At 42.0% G+C, this 27,035-nt stretch overlaps 1 protein-coding gene across 3 annotated transcripts in view; it reads right to left on the minus strand.

Annotated features, from left to right (window-relative positions):
* LOC124616008 (hemicentin-2-like) overlaps positions 1-27,035 on the minus strand; it is a 1,911,634-nt gene that overhangs the window by 67,167 nt on the left and 1,817,432 nt on the right. The window lies entirely within an intron of this gene.

Below are 27,035 nucleotides of genomic sequence, written 5' to 3' on the forward strand. Positions count from 1 at the left end.
TACTGCGACACGTTTTCATTCGAGGGCGGAGTTTTACAGTTATTCAATAAGAAGCTACGTAACTGATATTAAAGCTGTTCTTCTTGGAACCACCATTAAGAATAGGGCAAATGTCCATGTCAAGTTTTTCGTTCAAAATCACCGATACTATCACTCTTCAGAGCATGTATGTTTCCTCATGACTCACCCTGCAGACTTAACGATTTACATGGTTTTGTTATCATGGTAACATACTATTTCTTTAGGACTGAAGCTCAGTTTAGCAGAGAGGTAACGATATAACAACCAAGAACTATAAAACCAACCAACATATTTTTCTTTACGATGGCCACGGGTTATAAAATCGTGTCTATGACTAACTGCAATATTCAAGTCAAATTTTTCTAGTTCATGCACTCAAAAAATTCACTTAACCATTTTGAATCTTCACTGCACCCAAGTTTTGAAACTTCTTAGAAGATTAAAATTGTGTCTCCGATCGGGACATAAACATGGAACCTTGCAATTCGTGTATATCTTCCGTGAAAAGACAGGTTCTGGGATCATGTCTTGATCCAGTTCACAGCTTTAATCTGCCAGGAAGTTCAGTTTTTGCCGGTAATGAAATGAAGCCACGTGGTAGATGCCATCTCGCACGCCTATCATTTTCCTTTTAGAATTTACTTCATTTGACTGATTTCACTGATTCTCAACACTCAACACATTCTGTCTCCCATAGATAAAAGCGAAATTACAAGTTATGACACTGCAGTAAGATGACACAAAAAATGAGATCTTTAGCAAAGAGCTAGACAAAGTGAATATTTCACTACGATTTCTTTGGCGGAAATTGAAGCGTTACAGTAAGCCATAAGCGATACTTTCAGAGTTTAAAAATGTTACTCTGTAGATGTCGTGCCTTTCGACTAGCACACCCTGTAGATTAATCTTAACGTGTACTTTTTTTAAAATTTTTTCTTACCGACTGGCATCATACAACAAAATCAGTTCCATTTCTGTCTTTGTTGCTTCCTATTTTTCCAACACGACATCTACTCCACATACTGTCTTTTCCTTTCTTCCATCCATATTGCTGCTTATTTATTTTCCCGCCTTCTAATTTAGTAAATTTAGTATTTCATTCATAAAATACTTAGTTTCTGTTATGTCCGATTTTTTCTTGCTACTTCCTCAATTATCTGTGTAATCCATGCTACTGATGTCTTTTTTTCAGAAATAGAATAAGATACCTCCTTTTTCACCTATTCTAATGCATTTGGTAAAGGCGTTGAAGATGCTTTAACATTTACTTCTTCCATTACATATTGTATTTTATGTATATTTCGATATATCTTTTAATAACTTTTTTCACCTCTCTGTTGGTAGTATTGCGCGTCTTATTTTTCTAATAATCCGTCTTTCAAGTATCTCTGTTCTTTTTAGAATGTACTTCATTCATAAATATTCAAAACTGTATACACATCAGTTTACCACTGTCGTGTAGTACGTTAGTTTTGCATTTCTAAAGAACCAGTTCTTGCTGTAGGTAGTGTATAGTTAAACCGTATGCAACTTTTCTTACTTATACTCGCATCTACTGCCTATCTTTCTAGTCCGCTGAATTGTATACTTCGTCCAACATATTTAAATTTACCTTGTATTGAATTGTATATAACTAGGGACCTAGAAACGAAGGAGAGGCCCTCAGTGGTAAACAACCCCACAACAGGCTTGTTTGAATTAGCTAGAGCTACTTTTAACTGTCACAGCCACGTACGTCAAGGCGTATGGAACTGTTAGTATTTGAGCATCACATATTACTGTGGATTTGCAATTTCTCCAGTTTCAAAAATGATCCGATAACTTATGATTTGAAATAATGCTACATGCGACTGTGTCCATAGATATTAAGGTATGATATGCTGTGATATCTGGTAGTTTCTAAGACCATGGAATGCCATTAAATACATATCTGTGTTATTAGGCCGTTCTCGAAGCGCTGGTAATGACTGCCTAGCTGTGTGCACGGTATCACCATCCAAATGTAACCAGGTGTCGTAAACTTGTTGAAAACTAGGTACAACACGTGTGACATAAGATTTACAGCATCTCAGCCTATCGATTGCAGTCACTCATGTTATCCGGCCCTAATTTTTGAAAAAGTAATAGCTGATTGATCTCGCACAAAGAAACTCCACATTGTAATACAACCTTGCTTGAAGGGCTCTCACTGGGGTTGCTAATTGTCCAATAACGCTTTTTCTGTTTATTAACTCGTCCATCTCTGTAGCTGAGTGATCAGCGCAGCTGACTTCTATGTGGGAAGGCCCGTGTTCGGTTCTCGGTACTGCCAGGAATATTAACCTGATGAAAAGTCGGGTACGGGATGCTCTTAGCATGACGACGCAACCTGAGGAGCTACTCGATTTATTAGTAGTGGCTCCACGGTCAAGAAGCCCGACAACGACCAGGAGAGCGTTGCCCCTCCATACCGCATCCGATGACGCCATTGACAGAGGACGACACGGTGGTCGGTCGGGCCCGATTGTCCCGTCCAGGTTCAGAACGCGGAAATTTTACCTTATATTTATTTTCAGCCTTGGAAATAAAATTAAGTTCATTAACATGCAGGAACTGTCCGGCACTTAATTGTGATCCTACTAATACTTAAGACACATGTCATTGACGATTACAGCTTGACTCGAATATGTTTTTGACTAAGCTACATTATGTTATATTATATTCAGATAGCTGAATTATCTTCCGAAAAACCAAATGTGCTACATGTTATTTCACACTCACCTACAGAGAGTTGAATACGGTGATCCAAAGCGTGAAAGTATGAGAAACGGCTCAATAAAACGTCAGAGAAACGTTGCGTGCAGAGCAACGCGCGCCTCGGCGCTTGCCGGGAGAAAGCCAGAAGAAATATTACAGGTGCACTCGGGAAATCCCCGCGGACGCCAGATGAAGCTCCGAGAAAGATGGCGCCTGTATTGCGTTTACCGGGCGAGTTATTTCTGTCTTAAAGGAGCAGCTTTATATCTGCGCGAGGGAAGCTCTAAACGAAAAATGTGGCTGCCGACCTCGCCTCTCACTGACGCCGCCGCTGCCCGCCTGAATGAGACGTGTGACACGCCTACCGCCTACCGCAGTTCCAGGAATTAAATCTGGCAGACCTTCATCTCGCTTCTCGCTCATGGAGTGCTTCGCATACTAAGGTAACATTGACGGAATGGCGCATTTTGCTAGGGAAGATGTTGTGAGGAATTAAATTTCTGTCTGCTGCTACCATCTAACAGGCACGCCTACAGATTAATATTGGCTTTGTACTGCTGGCAGGCTAAACATTTTAGAGATGTTTTCTGATGAAGATCAGTGACACATACGCATTTTGGACGAGATACAGAAACTTGCTGTATACTGACATTGCAGCAAGAAATTAATTGGTTGTAATATGTAGTATCGTATTGAAATCAACTTATTTTAACGTTAGTGTGCGTGCAAAATAATATTACCCCTACCTGTGCAAAAGGAATGGCACGGGAGGGGACAACAGACGTGGTGTGAACGGATACTGGGCAGCAGTGGAAGTGCAGTTCGACAAGCGAAGCCTACGCACAAACGCATATCTTGCAAAGACGAATACATTTCCTGTATTCTGCACAATCATATAAATTTACTTTATTTATGTTTTTATTCTTTATTTATTTATTTTATCCGATCTGATAAGGGCGATCAGGATCTCTCTTAAATCGGACCAGGACCTCACACATATAGTACCTTTTCTTACATCATAGTAACCTAAGAAATAGCAATTTTAGTATGACTAACAGTACTACATTGATGTGAGTGTCTATACTGATAATGTGTGTGAATAATATTGACTATAAACTAATAAAGTTAACACTGGCAGTACTTGTACTACTGCTGCTACGGCTGCTGCTGTCACCGACAATGGCAATAATAATTACTGTGTCGTCCGAACAAGACACAGCCACGGCGAGCTGATGCCAGTGCCGCAGAGACTCGCCACTTGCGAGAGTTCCTCCAACCACCAGGGCGGCGTTGAGGATGAAGATATCGACTTCGTCTCGGCCACTTGTCCGCCGAGTACAATCCGCCAATGACCGGACGAAAACAGACAGAAGCGTGGTCGGAAGATATAAGAGCATCTGTCGCCCACTTGGCTATAGATCATCTTCCAGGGCTGCCTTAGACAGGGAACGTCTTTTAGTGACCTCTTAGAAATGAACAGATAGTTGTAAATTGAATTTGCTACGTACTGTGAAGTTTACCTACGATTAACTGCACGTAGCCATTGAGAACCTTTTTTGTGTTATATTTCATGCAGTGCTGCCGAATTCAGTATTCAAGTATTCAAAAAGATTAGTAGTCCTTTTAATTCATTTGTGTGACTTTGTTACTAGTTTCTCCTACCCTGTTACCTGACGCTGGGGCATAGCTGTGTAATAGTGGCAGGGAGAAAGTGCCTTAGCGGTGTACTGCACTAGAAGCCGTTTCACCAACCCACATGCTCAGCGTACCGTAATTATAGTGGCAGCTCGGCCTCCACAGCAGTAGCGACGAGGTCTTTACAAAACTGGCGACGAGGGTTTACAATAATAATAATAACAATAAGGATAGTAGGAGATACGAAAGGAATTTATGGATGTATAAAACAGATTTTTTCTTATACAGTGTGTTCTGAAGAAACGAAGTTTATGGAGACTACACCAGCTAAGAATATTGGGTAATGAGGAAGAACTGGTTCGAGAAAGGACTTCGAGAAAGGGGGATAGATTTTGTTCTAATGGGAACAGGTCTTTCTGCCGTATTGTTCAAACAAAACCATTAAGGTCGAGGAGCGATATGAGGGACATTGTACGTTGATAGAGCAGTAGAGAAGCCAGAGAGTATGGAAATCTCTGCACTCGTCTGCGCGCAGCTTTTTAGGTCAACAGGGAAGAGCTTTTTATGTTTCTGTAGGGTATGAAGAGATGCTGATGCCTTCTTGCACAATGCAGTTACCTGCTCCTTCCAATTTAAATTTCCGTTTATTATTTCTCTTAGATTCTTTTCTAAAAGAGACAGTTAATATTTCTCTCGTTTATGGTTAAAGATGTTGCCGATTCTCGATATTTCGAGCTAATGAGTCTAGAATGACCAACCAGTATCGGTTACATGTTGGATGGGTTGAGTTTTAACCTTATATCCTGCGCCCATTTTGACAGGATGTACTCCATGAGACGTTGTTCTGTTGAACTACGTGCTTTCATTCTTTCCCTTGATTGGAGTCGAGTATGAGGTTTGTGGTTCTGTCCTTCCTACCTACAACGGTCGTTCACTGCAGGACGGGTATCCAGAATCCGTTTTGCTCAAGGTTTTCCTTCTGCTTGATGAAGGTGCTCTCATGTATGTGGATTTCTATGACCTCGCTGAACTAGCAAGTTTCGTAGCTCTTTTCCAAACTGTCATGTCGGCGAAGTTTATTCTGTCGCCGGCCTCACATAGTGGGTGCTCCGACACGGCCGTTTTTTCCACTTATCCCAACCTGCCGCTGATGCTCACTGATCCTGGTGATGATTAATCGTCCAATCTATTCAACATAGACTTCTCCAAATGTTCAGGACATGCCGAAATTCTCGACACATTCGCTGATCTGAGGCATTCATTGATGTTCGTCGGTTCATAAACAGTCTTTGCGTCGTGCTTGGACAACACACTTCTGATTCTGTCCGTCCCCCCTCGGCATGTATGGCAGAAGGGCCGTATCCTATTCTTCTTCTTTTGATGTGTCACTTTGCTGTTAGACTTCGTGGCACTTGTTTCTGCAACCTGCGGAGTAACGGCTGCTCTCGGAACGCTGTCCATGTGTTGCATTTCGCGTGTGGTGTGAGACGGCTCACATATTCTTGCAGCACACCATCTAAGATATATCTGAGCGAGACAGTGTCACGCAATGAGTGGGTCATCTTCAGTACTGTGATATGTCCTCATTCCTTGAGATTCTAAGATAGAAATCGGGAAGTAGGATTTAATTCTCCGTAGATGATGAGATCATTACAGATTGATCATGTAGTCGAACTGAATTGGAATTCATTTTAAAGAGAACCACCTTGGCATTCATCTTAAGGGTAAAACCCACACCTGGTGTACGGACAGGGATTGAACTCCGCTCCCGCTGAGTGTCCAGTGACTTAAACGCAGCCCCATCACATCCGATGACCGAGGTAATGAATATGGGATTTAATTGAGTACCTTCAGCTGCAGCATGGTGAAGCGCATCTGTAAATCAACACCTCCCTTTTCTTCGCTGAGAAATACCGGTAATATATATCGTTCCATCTTAGATGGCGAAACAGGCAAGACCCTTTTCCAGTTCATCAGTTTACAATATCCGTTACGACGGCGCTTATTACTTTCACTAAGATTACAAATTTACTGCAAAGATAAGCCTGGAAAGGTGCGAAACTAGTTTACAGAACTTGACCAATTATAGACCTCTAGGAACCTGAGACTAAGGTACAATCTTTATCTTTTTATCTTTCTAGACCTTCTTCATGCCTTAGCTGATTGCCCGTCTCCGTTCGTTTCACATCAGCCTCCTAGATTATGGTTTTTGTCGTTGGACAGGAAATTTTGCAGTGTTGATCAGTAGCCTCAAATTTTCCCTGTCTGATTGGTGTCTTCTGTGACGTTAGGTTTTCTCAGATCCCTTCTTCTCTCTTCCAGCCTTCCCGTATTTCTTTTTTAAATCTGAAAATGAATTGTCATTCATTCTCTGAAAATCTGAAAATGAATTGTCATTCATTCTCTTAATATGACCGCAAACCTTTAACCTTCTCCTCTTTATTGTGCTTTCTTTCTTTTCCAATTCTTCTGGTCCACCCCTTTTATTCAGTGTCAGGTATTTAGATCCGTAAAGTGCTTCTGGTTTAATTACTGTTTCATAGTGTTTAATTTTTGCCTGAAATGATATTGCTCTTTTATTATATCGATTTTGGGTGAATTTTTATGCTAATTTCATTCTCTCTGATCTTTCTTTAGATATCGTGTTTCCAAATCCACTTTATTAGACCTGTTCTCTCCAATACTTAAATATATCAACTCTTCTGATGTTTCCGTCTTGTTTTAAGGAAATAAAAAAAATATTTTAAAAAGTGACTGGTCAGTTTTATCCGTATTTACATTTGATGCACGGTCACAGTTTGTAGAAGACTCATAATAGATAAACTTCATGAAGATTCTATTTTCTACAGGGTGTTTCGAAATTTCCGTTACATGCTTCCAGGACCTGTAGAAGGAAGTGAGTACATAATATTTTGTATGGGAACCCATGTCCGGAAACGTTCTGTTTCAATTCATGTGTTTAACTCACCCACTTCTGCTTGAGGAGTTGAATTAGGCGTAATGAAATACAATTCTAAAGGAAACATAACGAAACATTCATTTATCATTTAAGCACATCTGTTTGTATTAACACTCAAACATTACGTGTTTTGCCGCGCGGGATTAGCCGAGCGGTCTAGGGCGCTGCAGTCATGGATTGTGCGGCTGGTCCCGTCGGAGGTTCGAGTCCTACCTCGGGCATTGGTGTGTGTGTGTGTGTGTGTGTGTGTGTGTGTGTGTTAGTCCTTAGGATAATTAAGGTTAAGTAGTGTGTAAGCTGAGGGACTGATGACCTTAGCAGTAAAGTCCCATCAGATTTCACACATTTTTTTCATTACGCGTTTTCTTTATTCCAAAGCAAAAACAGGACCCAACATACTGTTCGCACAGAATAGTACTGACACATTGCAACAACAGGTGACCGTCTGGTGTAGTGCACGTCATTCTGCCTTCCCTGTTGCATACCAGGACAAGAGAAACTCTGAGACTTTTCTCTTCCCCTCAGCAGACGTGGACGCGTTACAGATCTGGACCGGAAACAGTTGTAGAACGGAAACGGTACGTTTCCAGATATGGGTTGCTATCCAAAGTGTTATGTACTTACTCCCCTCTACAAGTTCTACAAGTCTGCAACCGGAATATCCGAACAACCTGTATATTTGTAACCTAAAGAATATCCGGAGTCTGTATACAAAACGTTTTAAGGAAGTGACTAACAATCTTTGTTTTATGAACGCACAGAGAAAAGCACAGTGAAGTTAACTTCTGCAAAAACATCCTATTTTCTTATTTTTCTAACGGTCAAGGTTTCACAAAAAGATATTGTAGCTTTTCACGTTATCTCTGAGATGCATCTGCTGTCAGCTTCACAGACTGAACCACTTCTCATATTTCCATTGGAACACCAGTTAATTTAACTTCTTGCCAAGTTCATAAAACCTGTATCTTTCCATTATCAATTTCTAGTCTTCATCTCAAATAATCCTTGGTTCTTCCTGTCTATCACGATCCATACCTAAGTACTGACAAATTCCATAGAGCTCAAATTTCAACTCATAGCCCTCCAAGACCCAGCTCAGTTTTAAACAAGTTGCTTCATGGTAGTGAGTAATTAATTTAATTAAATTCGCGCCAAGATTTGATATTTCCGGAACACTATTTTTCCTACTCTGACCTGTCATCCACGACAGCTCTGTTTCGAATGAGTGTGTTTGCCCCGAGGGCGCACCTGGCAGCTTTGACGCCGGAATTAGCGTCACTCCAGGGTCATCCTGGGCGACTCACGGCGGAGAAAGACCCAGCTACCCCACTTCCAACAGGAAACATCTCCCAGAAGCGACTGCCGGGATCGTGGTGGAGCCGTATGGAAGCCAGCGTTTTCTCCGGCGGTCAACGCGGAACGTGGCCGATTTGTAGTCCAGTAAGAGCTTCACAAAAATGGCCCTTAGCTTGCAGAAAATGTGGTAGAAGATTTTATTTTTTTATCTTTTGTATATAGTTGACAGTATGTAGGATCCATGTTTTCGACCTTCAAAACCCTCTGGCCAGCTTTTAATGGCAAAAGAAAACTAAATGTTTTCATTTTTCCAGATTTTCGCCTATTGCTTGTAAACTGTGCAGGCTTCTGAAAAAGTTACCATTACCAGAATGGAAGGTCATCAAATTTTGCATCGAATGACCTAATTAAATGTCAAATTTGGTGCAGCCGTTTGGCCGCAATCAGTTGTCAAAATCCTATAATTTTTACAACTGTCGCTAAAATGTCGGGTCCAACGCCAGCAATTCCAAATGAAAAAGTCAAGTTATCAAAGTTGTAGGTCATGAAATTTCATGTTTCGTAAGCATCCAGTTTTTTAGTTTTAGGCACTATTGACCGTTCATACACAAGTGTGTGTGTTAGCGTACTGGATGTTGTGCCTGAACAATGGTGTTGTGTAGTTAACTGGTGTTACATGTTTTCCCCTTTTCAATGTTTCTGCTTGCGTAAATCGGTATTATGACGTTAAGTATCACTTTAAAGTATTCTTATCAACAATGCGATACTTTTCTGGTTAAACAGCAAGTATAACACGTGAAACTGACACAGCAGATATTTTTCCACTGTGAATATGGTCCATGTTCGAAACCAGTAGTGAATAAATATATTGTAAGACAGCACAGTATGTACAGTTCTCCAAGAAACCAATTGAGGAACTGTTGCTTCCCCATAGCAGATCATCAGCGTTCAAATGCCATGAAAACGAAGATTACATAATTGCGGTAACCAAGTTTGAAATGTTATTTGCAGCACTGAAGCAAGAGAAAAAAAGAGCTTAATAATGGGTAGAATATTATCGCTTGGTTACACTCACAAGAAAGATCACTGAGGCAGAGCACAATGGAAACTAGAATCTGCATTTGAACACCATTAAGGAAATGCTACCATGCTTTCATGCTGCTGGGCATTTCATGTAAGCTAAAAGTGCTCACCTTTACTTACAAGAGATGCTTTCATTGGAAGGTTCAAATGGCCCTGAGCACTATGGGACTTAACTTCTGAGGTCATCAGTTCGCTAGAACTTAGAACTACTTAAACCTAACTAACCTAAGGACATCACACACATCCATGCCCGAGGCAGGATTCGAATCTGCTACCGTAGCGGTCGCGCGGTTCCAGACTGTAGCGCCTAGAACCGCTCAGCCACTCCGATAGGCTTTCATTGGAAGATCTAATGGGTGTGCTCAATTCAACAAATTTACAGCCGAAGGCGAAGTGATAAATTTTGGTGTGGCGAATAGTCTAATACAGCAATAGAGCAAACTTTAAGGAAGACAATGAAAGTGAAAGGCAGTTTAACTCATCAGTGTGTTTTTCCATATTCTGACTCACAAAGTGGACTTCAGGGATAGCATCTTTACAGAATGTTTGTCAAAAAAGTTGAGGAATTCTGTGGCGTTTCATCAGGCGCAAGCGAACAACATGTAAATTTAAGAGCTTCACGCACAGATCTAAATGAAGCTAACAGTGACAAACTGAATGATTGGCTGTTAAAACACCCACCTATTCCAAAATGTAATGTGTCCAATAGCAGTGGAGTAATTGGTGGCGAATTGGTAAATTTTCATGAGGAATTAGTAGAAGGAATTAAGGAGATCACCGGAATTAAAAGAGAGTACTGAAAAACGTATAATTTCAACGTAAAATCAAGGTTATAACATTTGCGTCCTGTACTACGGCTATCAAGATAAGTAAGAGAATTCCTACTATAAACGCATTAACATTGTTTCACAGGCTGTTTGTTATCAAGAATCTGATAAAGACTTTAAGTACTATTTCTCATTTGAACTTTCCCCATACCCAATGTCGTTGTTCACAAAAGACGGTCTCAGTAAGGATACAAAAGTATCATTCTATGAAACATCCACACCTCTCAAACAGAATGAAGTACCCAAAATAACATGCTTTGCGGTAGTTGGTGGCCATCTGCTCCATAAAGTTGTTCGTCGCATCAAAGAAATGTTTAGAGCCATCTGTATGAAATATGAAACCTATTTGAGAAGGCAATACATATCGAAACCACAGTTACATTCGATGGCTACCCAAGTGGTGCTTCGCGAAGGTGAACAAAGTCTTCTAAAGGATCTCGTCGTTTAAAGACATAAGGTTCTTCATCAGATATCATTTTCGATGAAGATACAAGCGCTGCCGTCGCACAGGAGACGTTTCTTGCAAATAAGAACAAGAAGAACCGCTTGATTTTCATTCTCATGAGGGTATTTGAGGAAGGAGGTATTCCAAATGCTACAGGCAGAAGGAGACGTGGATTTATTAAGTGTGGAAATAACTATTTCCCAAGTTTCTACAACAACGTCTACTTCCATAAATCAGGAAGAGGGAAATCAGCAGGAGTGTGATACTCCAAAATTTCTTTCAATTTCGATCCTACATTTGCCCTTTTCAACCATGCCCTAATAGGATGTGACGCTACATCCTCTTTTTTTAAGCCAAGTAAAAGACTACTTACTAACCCTTATGGAGCAACAGTCACACCTGAAGGTGCAAGCTGCTGAATTTGTTAAACTCTCAGTCTCTCAAGACGTAATAGCACAGGCACTAGCTAATGTTAGCAACTTATGGGAATTACGACTGCGCAGCTTTGGACGATCTCAGGTACGAGTTTTTTTTTAAAGTCTGCCCCGAGAAAATCTTTCAAACTTTAAAGTCTACCGTCAACATCGGACGCGGCATGGTGGCACTGATTGCGATGCTACCATCAAGTGCAATATTAGCTGGTTCAAAATGGTTCAAATGGCTCTGAGCACTATGGGACTCAACTTCTGAGATCGTAAGTCCCCTAGAACCTAGAACTACTTAAACCTAACTAACCTAAGGACAGCACACACATCCATGCCCAAGGCAGGATTCGAACCTGCGACCGTAGCGGTCTCGCGGTTCCAGACTGCAGCGCCTAGAACCGCACGGCCACTTCGGCCGGCAATATGAGCTTGGAAAGAACGTGGATCCGCACTAGTGGTGCTGGAAGAAGGATTATCAAGGTTGTTTCCCGTGACGATGACAAAAGATGGACCACACACGCTACTGAAGAGGGCTTCCTGCGCATGCAAAACAAGATGCACAGCAATGTGTGGGTATCACAAATCAGGACTGCACTGCTCTTCGACGTGCAAACACTGCTGAGGGTATCTTGCGAGTACGCCCCAGAAATTCAGCTCGAGAAAGATGAGGAAGAGATCGAAGATGCGTGGAAGTTGGTGAAGTGTGGATCCTGAAAGGTGGATGCTGGACCGGTAAATGCCGCAATCTCCAAAACGATTTCGACGGAACTGAAATTTCATAAAATTATTTGTTCATTTGTGTAGATTATTATAATTTTGATACGTAAATACATATTGACAATAACTACGTACATGGTTTTCATTTTAGCAGCCCACCCTTACCAATTAAGGAATGGATGAAAATGATCAAAACTACACATAATGAAGAAAATAAGAAATATATACATAGAAAACACATATGTGCCAACTTCCTACTCGAAATTTCATTTCATTGAATCATTTTGTCTTGCAAAAAAATAAAGAAATAAAAAGGGAATTATTTTGGCTTTCAAGTATGTGAAGCCTAATAGTGTCTAAAACTGGAAAACTAGATGCTTATGTAACATGAAATTTCATGCTCTACAATTTTGATAACTCGACATTTTTCATTTGGAGGAGCCGTTTTTGAGTTACAGACGTTGGAACAGACTTTAGCGAAAATGGTAAAAAGGAGCGACATTTGACTACTGATTGTGATAAACCGCAGCACCGATTTTGACTGTTAAGTTGATCATCCCTCGCAAAATTTAATACTCTTTCACTCTGGTAATAGTAAAATTTTCAGGAGGTTGCATTATTTCCGAGTAACTGCCAAAACCCTGGAGAAAGATGATCGTTTCTCCCTACGTAGGTGGGTGCCAACAGAATGTTTTCGCAATCGGAGGAGAAAACTGGTGATTTAAATTTCATGAGAAGATCCCGTCGCAACGAAAAACGCCTTTGTTTTAATGATTGCCACTCCAATTCACGTATCATGTCTGTGACACTATCTCCCCTATTTCGCGATAATGCAAAACGAGCTGCCCTTCTTTGAACTTTTTGGATGTCATCCGTCAGTCCCACCTGATGCGGATCCCACACCGCACAGCTGTACTCCAGAATAGGGCGGACAAGCGTAGTGTAGGCAGTCTCTTTGGTAGACCTGTTGCACCTTCTAAGTGTTCTGCTAATGAGTCGCAGTCTTTGGTTTGCTCTACCCACAATATTATTTATGTAATCGTTCCAATTAAGGTTATTTGTAATTGTAATCCCTAAGTATTTAGTTGAATTTACAGCCCTCAGATTTGTGTGACTTATCGCGTAATCGAAATTTAGCTCATTTCTTTTAGTACTCATGTGAATAACTTCACACTTTCCATTATTCAGGGTCAATTGCCACTTTTCGCACCATACAGATATCTTATCTAAATCATTTTGCAAGTCGTTTTGATCATCTGATGACTTTACAAGACGGTAAATGACAGCATCATCCGCAAACAATCTAAGACGGCTACTCGGATTGTGTCCTATGTCGTTAGTATAGATCATTTATTGGCAGCAAAACGTTGTCCCGAGGGTTTTGGAGGTCGAAAATTTGGATTCTACACTCTCTCAGCTACATGCACAAGATAAAAATAATTAAGTCTTCTACTTCATATTTGCTAGAAAAAGGTATCCCGTTACTGTACTATTGGAGGTGGTGGCTGAGACTGATGAAGTGGGCTGCACTTGGAGGTCTGAGCAGTGGGGCGGGAGATGCGGCGATATCGAGGAGAATCTCTGCCGGTTGCCATGGTGTGAGCGGGTGAGGAGTTGTAAGGTAGCGCTGGGCTTATATGGGGGCGTTGGGCAGACTCGTCTGAAGTGGTGGAGCAGGCCGAAGTCACTGCGGTGGTGGCAGTTGTGAGGTGTGAGTACGGCGCCAGTCAGTGTGGTGACTGGGTGGACAGCCAACAATTACGGAGCCTACCGTAGATCTGGTGTGCCTGGCTGCCGGGACTAGGACTCCACAATGGTCGCCAAGGGGATTGACAGCAGAGTGTAGACACAAACAGGTGAGAAGGCCAGCTGGTGTCTTTCCTGGGCAAGAGGACAGCAATTCTAGAGCATACGCAGACAAGGCAATCTGTATCGCAAAAGGAGCACTAACACTGTGCTCTAGTGACAGTGTAACACGTGTCGGCTGAGCTGATTCAATATGTGTTAGTGCACAGGGAAGAGCACATGTGGTGAGCACTGGGTGTAAAAATCTGTCATATTCTATATGATTTATAGATGAAGCAACTATGACACATCCTGTGAATGAATATTTTGGAGTGAAAATAATGGCAGGAAAAAAGGAAGGAAAAGAGCTAGGAAGGAAATAATGAATTCCAGGGGTACAGGGCGGCAATGCAACAGCGACAGCTGAAAATTTGTGCCGGACCGGGACGCAAACCTAGATGCTCCGCTACTTTGCTTAACCACCAAGGCCATCCGGACACGCTGTAAATCAAGTCCCAATCGCAAACTTTCTGCTCGTCACTCCGCAACGAACCCCGCCCATTAACCCCCTACTCACAGACAATGGTGTATCCTCTGCACTAAAGCATTGTCATCAAACAGACTTTGCGCCCTTTCGGAAAACAGAAATCTGCGAGTAGGGGGTTAATGTGCGGGGGTCTCTGCGTTGAGGCTACGGAAAATTGGGAATTAGGGTCTGATAGATAGCGTGTCCGGATGGCCGAAGCGGTTAAGGCGATCAGTGTAGAGAAGCAAAACTTCCGGGTCCGAGTCCCGGTCTGGCACAAATTTTCAACTCTCTCCATTGCCTTGAAGTAATGCCCCGTGCCGCTGGAAGCCATTATTTGCTTCCTATCTCTTTCCAATCCCGTTTCCTTTCCAGTCCTTTCACCTAAAAATATTCATGTGTATTTCACATGGAAGGACAATGTGCACATTGTGTTGAGGTTGCTGTGTCTGCTTACATGCTTACATGGTGGGCACGCGGTTGCATTCTCGGAGCGAGAGGATCACGCTGTGAGCGTAACCATAATTTTGTATGGTAGTGTACAGAGAATTACAATTGCTAATTAGCTGGCGAAGGGAGTAGATAGTAGATCTAGCATTTAATTGAAGTGTGAAGGTTTTTTTTTTTTCTTTTTTGGTCATCAGTCTACTGACCGGTCTGATGCGGCCCGCCACGAATTCCTTTCCTGTGCTAACCTCTTCATCTCAGAGTAGCACTTGCAACCTACGTCCTCAATTATTTGCTTGACGTATTCCAATCTCTAACTTCCTCTACAGTTTTTGCCCTCTACAGCTCCCTCTAGTACCATGGAAGTCATTCCCTCATGTCTTAGCAGATGTCCTATCATCTTGTCCCTTCTCTTTATCAGTGTTTTCCACATATTCCTTTCCTCTCAGATTCTGCATAGAACCTCCTCATTCCTTACCTTATCAGTCCACCTAATTTTCAACATTCGTCTATAGCACCACATCTCAAATGCTTCGATTCTCTTCTGTTCCGGTTTTCCCACAGTCCATGTTTCACTACCATACAATGCTGTACTCCAGACGTACATCCTCAGAAATTTCTTTCTCAAATTAAAGCCGGTGTTTGATATTAGTAGACTTCTCTTGGCCAGAAATGCCTTTTTTGCCATAGCGAGTCTGCTTTTGATGTCCTCCTTGCTCCGTCCGTCATTGGTTATTTTACTGCCTAGGTAGCAGACTTCCTTAACTTCATTGACTTCGTGACCATCAATCCTGATGTTAAGTTTCTCGCTGTTCTCATTTCTACTACTTCTCATTACCTTCGTCTTTCTCCGATTTACTCTCAAACCATACTGTGTACTCATTAGACTGTTCATTCCGTTCAGCAGATCATTAAATTCTTCTTCACTTTCACTCAGGATAGCAATGTCATCACCGAATCGTATCATTGATATCCTTTTACCTTGTATTTTAATTCCACTTCTGAACCTTTCTTTTATTTCCATCATTGCTTCCTCGATGTACAGATTGAAGAGTATGGGCGAAAGGCTACAGCCTTGTCTTACACCCTTCTTAATACGAGCACTTCGTTCTTGATCGTCCACTCTTATTATTCCCTCTTGGTTGTTGTACATATCGTATATGACTCGTCTCTCCTTATAGCTTACCCCTACTTTTTTCAGAATCTCGAACAGCTTGCATCATTTTATATTGTCGAACGCTTTTTCCAGGTCGACAAATCCTATGAAAGTGTCTTGATTTTTCTTTAGCCTTGCTTCCATTATTAGCCGTAACGTCAGAATTGCCTCTCTCGTCCCTTTACTTTTCCTAAAGCCAAACTGATCGTCACCTAGCGCATTCTCAATTTTCTTTTCCATTCTTCTGTATATTATTCCTGTAAGCAGCTTCGATGCATGAGCTGTTAAGCTGATCGTGCGATAATTCTCGTACTTGTCAGCTCTTGCCGTCTTCGGAATTGTGTGGATGATGCTTTTCCGAAAGTCAGATGGTGTATCGCCAGACTCATATATTCTACACACCAACGTGAATAGTCGTTTTGTTGCCACTTCCCCCAATGATTTTAGAAATTCTGATGGAATGTTATCTATCCCTTCCACCTTATTTGACCGTAAGTCCACCAAAGCTCTCTTAAATTCCTATTCTAATACTGTATCCCCTATCTCTTCTAAATCGACTCCTGTTTCTTCTTCTATCACATCAGACAAATCTTCACCCTCATAGAGGCTTTCAATGTATTCTTTCCACCAGTCTGCTCTCTCCTCTGCGTTTAACAGTGAAATTCCCGTTGCACTCTTAATGTTACTACTGTTGCTTTTAACGTCACCAAAGGTTGTTTTGACTTTCCTGTATGCTGAGTCTGTCCTTCCGACAATCATATCTTTTTCGATGTCTTCACATTTTTCCTGCAGCCATTTCGTCTTAGCTTCCCTGCACTTCCTATTTATTAAGGTATGAAAGCACAATTATATGTGAGGGATGCTTTTCTAATTTTTTGTTTGTATTAGTGGTTGTGTTGGCAAGCTATTTCCAATTTTTTTTCTTTTGCCGAGATGCCATATTTTACAAAGTGTTTGATTTCTTTTTGTAGCCCCAGTCTGAGTGTTACTGCAGCGGTGTTAAATTTAAACTGTTTTATTTTTTTGCTGAAGAAGTTTTAATGCATTTATTATGTTGCTCTAACGCTAATGATTCGGTAACTATAACTGCACCATATATTTAAATTCATTTTGTCAAACTTCAATTTTTTTAACTGTCAAGGAAGATGTTTTCGATTTAATGAAGATAGTTTATTAAACTAAGCCCACGTCTGCGCAACCACTAGCCAGAACCCGACTCCACACAAGTCCTACACTGTAATTTTGTCCGCTGCCATGTACAGAATCGCTATTTAAACTTTCTAAACTGGACAAGCAAATTTCCGTTTCATCGAGTGAGAAAAATATTTTAGATATCCCATAGTGGCATCCTTTTGTTAGAAATGAAGTTAAGGTCGCTAGCGGTATCATCTCAGAAGAGATCTTACTTTCTCAACTAGCAAGACGACGCTTTGTCTACTGTTCACTGTTCATTACTTGAGTTTACCTAAGACGTAGTTACAATAAGCTGCTTAGTATACTCTACTTGCAACCGAGAGAGCCAGCAGTTATCACCGAAGCTCCAGCCGAACCAATGAGCAACAGAGAGGACCTCTAATCCGCTTAGAGTGGCACCAGACTGCAGTCTGCATCCCTCCCGTAACTTCTCTCGCCACTTCGGTTAGGTTCCGCGGTGCCAGCAAGCTCCCTGCGTTTCAGCTTGCAGAACATCAAAATGAATAACAGTACTGACCTAAGCTCAATGTAGGATATATATATGGGCCACGATACGAGGCGCTATATTATTGTTACTGTTCATTAAGCAACCTCCGATAAAGCACATTGAGACGGTACCTGGAGGAGGAACTGTTTAGTGCCTTAGTGAAGCCCTACATGTAATGCACGACTGATATAAATATTGTGTTCACAGTAATTGAATCGTGTCAAGTGTGGGTCTACATATTAAATTTGAACATCTGTTTCAGTTCAAATCTTAAAAATTTTTATGTAGTGGCACTGCATCATTTTAAGTTACACTGTACAAGTAAGTGGAAATTTGCCTTCAGTAACAGTTATACACTGAATCGTCATCGAGGCTCCAGCATAATTAGTTCAGTGGAGAATCTCGCCTGTACATAAGATGTTGATAATTATAACTGTTAAAGTAGAGGTAATTATTTCGTTTACCTTCTACTGATTTCAGATTATTCTTTGGCAGAGCAAGCGTGAGGAGTTCCACTGTGTCCTTTTGCACAAACAGGAGATTCGGTATGAGTAGGTATTAAATTAAATAACACAAATTTATAGCAACAAAATATTTAAAATGGTTCAAATGGCTATAAGTACTTTGGGACTTAACAGCTGAGGTCATCAGTCCCATAGACTTAGAACTGCTTAAATCTAACTAACCTATGGACATCACACACATACATGTTCGAGGCAGGATTCCAACCTGCGACCGTACCAGCAGCACAGTTCCGGGCTGAAGCGCCTAGAACAAAATCTTTAATCTTAGCTAAAATTTAGTAATGCAATATTTAACTGAGTGATATTCCCCTGTAACACTTCATTTTCAGGGAACGAATGACACTTGATTTCATTTCCAGTTCCACCAAATGGTCCCATGCAACAGAGCATACGATGAGTGTTGCGAGATAAACTACACATTGTGTTTTAAAGTAAAAGTACATGAAATAAATTACTAGCTGGCAAAAGTAAAACACTGAGTTAACAACATCAAGAGTGGAACGCACTTCCGGAAGTCTGGCACACAGAAATTCAACTCTGAGCCTGTTTATACACAGTTTATCGGAAACTGGAGCTCATGTGACAGTTGTAAACTGTGAAGCCAATTGTCTGTTAGTCATCATAGGACTTCTTTGCTCATTTGAGGTCACGTAACGTGTATCCACAGGACATGTGGCCTGTAATTCAAGAAGTATCATCATGATCTCTCCACTGGCAAAAGATTCCGGAATAGTCCCCCATTCGGATCTCCGGGAGGGAACTGCCATGGGGGAGGTTACCATGAGAAAAAGATTGAATAATCTACGAAAGGATAACGTTCTACGAGTCGGGGCGTGGAATGTCAGAAGCTTGAACGTGGTAGGTAAACTAGAAAATCTGAAAAGGGAAATGCAAAGGCTCAATCTAGATATAGAAGGGGTCAGTGAAGTGAAGTGGAAGGAAGACAAGGATTTCTGGTCAGATGAGTATCGGATAATATCAACAGCAGCAGAAAATGGTATAACAGGTGTAGGATTCGTTATGAATAGGAAGGTAGGGCAGAGGGTGTGTTACTGTGAACAGTTCAGTGACCGGGTTGTTCTAATCAGAATCGACAGCAGACCAACACCGACAACGATAGTTGAGGTATACATGCCGACGTCGCAAGCTGAAGATGAACAGATAGCGAAAGTGTATGAGGATATTGAAAGGGTCATGAAGTATGGAAAGGGGGACGAAAATCTAATAGTCATGGCCGACTGGAATGCAGTTGTAGGGGAAGGAGTAGAAGAAAAGGTTACAGGAGAATATAGGCTTGGGACAAGGAATGAAAGAGGAGAAAGACTAATTGAGTTCTGTAGCAAGTTTCAGCTAGTAATAGCGAACACCCTGTTCCAGAATCACAAGAGGAGGAGGTATATTTGGAAAAGGCCGGGAGATACGGGAAGATTTCAATTAGATTACATCATGGTCAGACAGAGATTCCGAAATCAGATACTGGATTGTAAGGCGTACCCAAGAGCAGATATAGACTCAGATCACAATATAGTAGTGATGAAGAGTAGGCTGAAGTTCAAGACATTAGTCAGGAAGAATCAATACGCAAAGAAGTGGGATACGGAAGTACTAAGGAATGACGAGATACGTTTGAAGTTCTATAACGCTATAGATACAGCAATAAGGAATAGTGCAGTAGGCAGTACAGTTGAAGAGGAATGGACATCTCTAATAAGGGCCATCACAGAAGTTGGGAAGGAAAACATAGGTACAAAGAAGGTAGCTGCGAAGAAACCATGGGTAACAGAAGAAATGGTTCAAATGGCTCTGAGCACTATGGGACTTAACTTCTAAGGTCATCAGTCCCCTAGAACTTAGAACTACTTAAACCTAACTAACCTAAGGATATCACAGACATCCATGCCCGAGGCAGGATTCGACCGTAGCGGTCGCGCGGTTCCAGACTATAGCGCCTTTAACCGCTTCGCCACCCCGTCCGGCACAGAAGAATTACTTCAGTTGACTGATGAAAGGAGGAAGTACAAACATGTTCCGGGAAAATCAGGAACACAGATATACAAGTCGCTCAGGAATGAAACTAATAGGAAGTGCAGGGAAGCTAAGACGAAATGGCTGCAGGAAAAATGTGAAGACTTTGAAAAAGATATGATTGTCGGAAGGACAGACTCAGCATACAGGAAAGTCACTTTGGTGACATTAAAAGCAACGGTGGTAACATTAAGAGTGCAACGGGAATTCCACTGTTAAATGAAGAGGAGAGAGCAGATAGGTGGAAAGAATTATCGCACAACCAGCTTAACAGCTCATGCATCGAAGCTGCTTACAAGAATAATATACAGAAGAATGGAAAAGAAAATTGAGAATGCGCTAGGTGACGATCAGTTTGGCTTTAGGAAAAGTAAAGGGACGAGAGGGGCAATTCTGACGTTACGGCTAATAATGGAAGCAAGGCTAAAGAAAAATCAAGACATTTTCATAGGATTTGTCGACCTGGAAAAAGCGTTCGACAATATAAAATGATGCAAGCTGTTCGAGATTCTGAAAAAAGTAGGGGTAAGCTATAGGGAGAGACGTGGCATATACAATATGTACAACAACCAAGAGGGAATAATAAGAGTGGACGATCAAGAACGAAGTGCTCGTATTAAGAAGGGTGTAAGACAAGGCTGTAGCCTTTCGCCCCTACTCTTCAATCTGTACATCGAGGAAGCAATGATGGAAATAAAAGAAAGGTTTAGAAGTGGAATTAAAATACAAGGTGAAAGGATGTCAATGATACGATTCGCTGATGTCATTGCTATCCTGAGTGAAAGTGAAGAAGAATTTAATGATCTGCTGAACGGAATGAACAGTCTAATGAGTACACAGTATGGTTTGAGAGTAAATCGGAGAAAGACGAAGGTAATGAGAAGTAGTAGAAATGAGAACAGCGAGAAACTTAACATCAGGATTGATGGTCACGAAGTCAATGAAGTTAAGGAATTCTGCTACCTAGGCAGTAAAATAACCAATGACGGACGGAGCAAGGAGGACATCAAACGCAGACTCGCTATGGCAAAAAAGGCATTTCTCGCCAAGAGAAGTCTACTAATATCAAATACCGGCCTTAATTTGAGGAAGAAATTTCTGAGGATGTACGTCTGGAGTACAGCATTGTATGGTAGTGAAACATGGACTGTGGGAAAACCGGAACAGAAGAGAATCGAAGCATTTGAGATGTGGTGCTATAGACGAATGTTGAAATTTAGGTTCCTGTTGCAGCTTAGTTGCTCTTTGTTACTGTAGGATTGGTCTCCATATCTTACATTTTACATAGTCGCCAAAGTACACAATTGCAGTGGGACTGAAGCTGCTGTAACTGTGGACAGCGAGTAACCTCCTTGAAGATGCCGGAGGAACGATATTGCCTCCTGGTGTGCCGAGTCGATGTGGGACATCCACAGGCTTGTATGACTATACTGTGCAATCAGATTAATGTGGCCACCTGTCAAACGGTTGCGCGAACCGTTGCGAGACGTGCAGGAAGACAGGTAGTGAGGTTCTGGAAGGTATCAAAAGGGATGTGAAGCCATGGCGATTCTATTGCCGTCGCCAGCTGCGTTAGGTTCAAAAATTGCTCTGAGCACTATGGGACTTAACATCTATGGTCATCAGTCCCCTAGATCTTAGAACTACTTAAACCTAACTAACCTAAGGACATCACACAACACAGCTGCGTTAGGCTTCTCGGTTGTGGATCAATGGTGCGAACAGTCCGATCAAGGCCGTCCCACAGATTCTCGATTGAGTCTAAAACCGGGGAATTCGGTGACCAAGGACTATGGTAAATTATGCTGGTGCTCTTCGGACCATGCACGTATGTTATGAGTAGTGTGACATATTGCACTGTTCTGCTGATGATGCAATCGTGCCGAGAAAAAACAAACCGCATGTTGGGGTGGATATGATCCCCGAGAATAGCTGCATACTGGTGTTAATGCATTATGTCTTCCAGAATGACTAGATCACTAAGGAAATGTTACGAAGGCCATAATGCTCCTTCCTGCTCTCTCGATGGGTTGCTTTCAGTCTTTTCACGCTCGTATATGCCACCGGCCATGTGTCTCATGGAGCATAAAATGTGATTCATCTGAAAAGGCCACCTGTCCTCACTCAGTAGACGTCCAGTTAAGTTACTGGCGGGCGAATTCCAGCCTTCGTCAGCATGAGTGTGTGAACCAAGTACCTCCTGCGGAGGTCCATACGCAGCAGCGTTCGCTGACGGTCGTTGGGGAGATACTGTTGGTAGTCCCTTGGTTCATCTGCGCGGTTGTCTGGTCACAGTTGCACTTCTGTTAGCTCGTACTCATCTCCGCAGTCGTCGTTTACCCTTGCCATCTATGGCCCATGGTGTCTCACTGTTGCTTCGACGCCAGATTTGGATAGCGTTGTTTTACTACCCACGGTATACTTTAATCACGGCGGCATGCGAAGAGTTTACATACTTAACCGTTTCGGAGGCGCTTCCATCCCTAGCCCGAAAGCCAGTGATGCTCATCTGGAACTGTAGATGAACTGCTTTTCTGAATTACGACAATGACTCACTGTTTTCGCCGTCCCCCCACCTCCCCGACACATTTAAGGGGGGTAGGACGTCAAACGGGCCGACTTCGTGCAGGAGAGGCACCACACGACATTTTGTTTTGCACTGTCTGTACTTCTACAGATAAATTCATAAAACTTTGCCAGCAAGACCAGGAAGGATTCAGGATTCACACTCATAGCAGTGGAAGTTCCAGAACATGACAAAATAATTTTTTTTTTCATGTGAAATTTCATGATTTTTTTCACTTACTGTTGGCTGCATTTGTTGCTATAGGTACACTTTTCTTCATAAGTAAGAAAGATTCTTCGATGAATTTTGAACTGCTTACGAACCATACTTACAGGTGTTGAAGCTCCAGAATTCATTTAATCTATGAAAAAATTAATGAGCTGTTCCATTTTAAACTTCATGTTTAGAGAAAACTCGAATTTTATAGCTAATTATCTAAATTTTTACCACAGTTTTTAACAGATTTGGGAAATTCTAGAGTTTCATACACCTGTAAGTATGTATGATCTGTATGCTGTGCAAAATTCATCGAAGAATCTCTCTTACTTATGAAGAAAAGTGTACCTGCAGCAACAAATGCAGCCAAAAACTAAGTGAAAAAAATGACGTAATTTCACATGTAAAAAAATTTGTTTTGTTATGTTTTTGAACTACCAATCCTATGAGTGTGAATCCTGAATCCTTTGTGGTCATGCTGACAAAGTTTTATGACTTTATTTGTAAAAGTATAGAGAGTGAAAATTAAAATGTCTTGTGGTGCCTCTCCCGCTCCAAGTCGGCCCGTTTCACCTCTTACCCACCTTAATGTACAATCCTCTGCTGTGGCTGCTATATGCCGTCTGCGAATGATAATTGCACGTTGAATTCAAGCATAGGTGGTGGTCACATTAATGTGACTGGACCGTGTATACTGTCATACATCAATTACCTATTTATGCTGTCAGTATGGAACTAGTGAACAAATAATGATAACAATAAGAATTTTGAATTTTTCTTTACATATTACACATAGCTTTAACATACACAAAGTATGTTATATTCTTGCTGTTTGGAAAGAAATCTGTTAATAAATTCGCACACCACATATTACATGGATTAACCAATAAGGGTTACAGCCGTTGCTTCAAGATTAAAGTTTCAGTTAACACGAGGGAAAGAAATAAAGTTAATCTTACGCTTCCGCAGACAGCGTGTTGTTTTCAAATCCTGGAACATTGGTACAATTAGGGCTTTAAGAAATACTCAGCCGTTTTTTGTTCAAGAAAGCATCCTAAAATTCACCGGAAATGACATACAGAATCGCGTAAATCCTAAATCAAAATGGCAGGATGATTCTACGTACGGTATGAGTGTATGAATGTAACAATGGTACCACCTCGCAGGGCTCAGCAAGGTCATGACTGGATCAAGGCAGTTTATGCATGATCGTCATTCTGACCGTTAGCCGCCTTTAAGGCCGATGTCTCTACCGTGATCTCGCTGCGGCTCCATTTAAGACAGAAGTCTTCACGAGGCGAAGAGGTTACGCTCCCTGTTTCCCAACTGAGATAGGAGGCATAAAGCGGTCAGATTTCAGACAAAGGGCGCATGTGAAACCAAGCTACATACGATAGTACGCTGTCACTAACTGCAGCCAAGGAGACCTATTTACTTCTTACTGCGGCAGAATTCAGTGATCATAACTAGAAAAGAAGTCGCGTAAACATGTATATCTGCTGACTGACACTTGTTGAGATACGGGTCATTTTGCATATGTCAAGAATTACCTGTAAACAGGGCTTTAGGCTGTCTTCCTGATGACGTTATTGGTTGCCTCCCCCTCTAGAGACTTCTGTTGTGATGCTGTTGTCCCAAAGAGTTCTTATACAGGGGTTGGACAAAAATATAGAAACATCATGGGAAATGCATGCTTCAAGATAAATAAAGGTGCTAGCCAAACATGTAGGTTTGCACTGTTGTATTTGAGCACGAACTGCACTTATGCGATGCCCTCAAAACGTTGTAAGTGTCATTAATGGTTAGAACAATGTCCTGTGTTTTGCGAGTGCGTTATGTCGGACATAAAGTGAATTCAAACGTGGGCCAATTGTTGGTGTTTGTATGGTGGATGGTGCCATAACCAAGATAGCCAAAATGTTTGGTGTTTCATGAGACACTGTATCGAATATTTATACCTCATACACGGAAAGGTCAACGGCCTTGCCACAGTGGTAACACCGGTTCCCGTCACACCACCGGAGTTAAGCGCTGTCTGGCTGGGCTAGCACTTGGATGGGTGACCATCCGGTCTGTCAAGCGCTGTTGGCAAGCGGGGCGCACTCGGCCCTTGTAAGGCAAACTGAGGAACTACTTGATTTAAAAGTAGCGGCTCCGGTCTCGTAAACTGTCATACGACCGGGAGAGCGGTGTGCTGACCAAATGCCCCTCGATATCTGCATCCAGTGAAGTGTGTGGGCTGCGGATGAAACGGCGGCCAGTCGGTACCATTGGGTATTCCAAGGCTTGTTCGGACGGATACAGGGAAAGCGGAAAAGCATCACCCGCTAAGTCACAAAGCAGACGAAAGTCTGTGCTAGGTGATAGTGACAGACGGTCATTGAAGACGGTTATGACGACAAATAGGAGAACGACAGCAGCAAAAGTGACTGCAAAACTCAGTGTCGTGTTCGTGAATCCTGCCATCACCAAAGAAACACGAAGGGAGCTCCAGAACCAAACAGTTACAGTGCAAGCTGGAATTCCAAAACTACTCACCAGTGGTGCAAATGTCCGTAACAAGGAAATGGGAGAGTCGTTTGGTTGGAGTAGTCTTGTCTGTTAGGAAAACGGGACAAGAGATTTCCTTGCAGAATGGGAATAGATACATCAAGGCTAAGATGGAGTGGACGCTTAAGGGGAATGAAATACAAGCGTATTGCCAAGAAGATACATGAAATGGAGATGCGAAGGAAATGGCCAAGAGGAAGACCAAGGGATAGATGTCTCTAAGGTGTGAAAAAGAGCCTGCTGAAAAAAAAAGGTGGAGGATTGGGCAAGGCGGCCGGTGTGGCAGAGCGGTTCCGGGCGCTTCAGTCTGGAACCGGGCGACCGCTACGGTCGCAGGTTCGAATCCCGCCTCGGGCAGGATGTCCTTAGGTTTAAGTAGTTCTACGTTCTAGGGACTGATGACCTCAGATGTTAAGTCCCATAGTGCTCAGAGCCATTTGACACGTTTGGATTTGATTGGGGAAGAGTAAACACAAAAAGATGATGGGAAACAAGACTAGATGGCGAGGCTTATGTTCCAAACAGGCCCAGCCTGGGGCTGAAAACTGCTCATGATGAAGAATAAGAGAAGTAGTTTTGTTTAACACTGTTTCCATCTTTTACATCACGACAGTGAATATGGCAGGGATTCGATGAAAATCCGGGCTGCTGTATCATGGTATTCCATGGGTCCCACGGTAGTTCTGCAAGATCACATTACTACCAGGTATTATCAGATCCATCAGATGGTACAATGTTTGTTCCCCAGTGATGATATTGTGCTCCAAAACGTCTGGACTGCCGTTCACCCAACTCGCATCGTCCAGGACAGGTTTTGTGTGCCCGAGGATGAACTGTCGAATCTCCTCTGGCCACCACAGTCACCATGTCTCAATATTATTGGGCCTATGTGGTATACTTTGGAGGAAGGCTGTGTGAACTATTTCGCAGGAAGAATGGTATTAGATTCCCTCAAAAACCATACAGTACCTGTACATACCCACTCCGAGACGACTAGAAACTGTTTTGACTGCTACTGGTTTTCCTGCACCGCACTGGTCATGGTAATGTCTTGTGTTTTTGGTGTTTCCATACTTCTGTCCATACCCTGAACATGAGCCACCCCTACAGATCTTTTCGAGGTTATGTTCACATGAGAAGAATAACAGTTAATCCGTAGAGTATGAACAACCACACAGTGAAACTGAGTCGTACTGTTCGACGGGGGAAATGAGAGCCAATGGCTTTAACGTCGCACGTATGCCCAATGACATTTCCAGTGCCGCGTTCCATCTTAAAAATTTGTTCAGAAGTGCCGATCCACCAACTTGAAGACATGTGATCATTTATAACGGGTGAAAAGATCGCGTTACACCTCAAAATCTTTCATTCCATTGCCGAATCAGGTAGGATTCACTCATAGTGAAAAAATTGCC

The sequence above is a fragment of the Schistocerca americana genome, chromosome 5, assembly GCF_021461395.2.
Source record: "Schistocerca americana isolate TAMUIC-IGC-003095 chromosome 5, iqSchAmer2.1, whole genome shotgun sequence".
NCBI classification, from domain to species: Eukaryota; Metazoa; Arthropoda; class Insecta; order Orthoptera; family Acrididae; genus Schistocerca; species Schistocerca americana.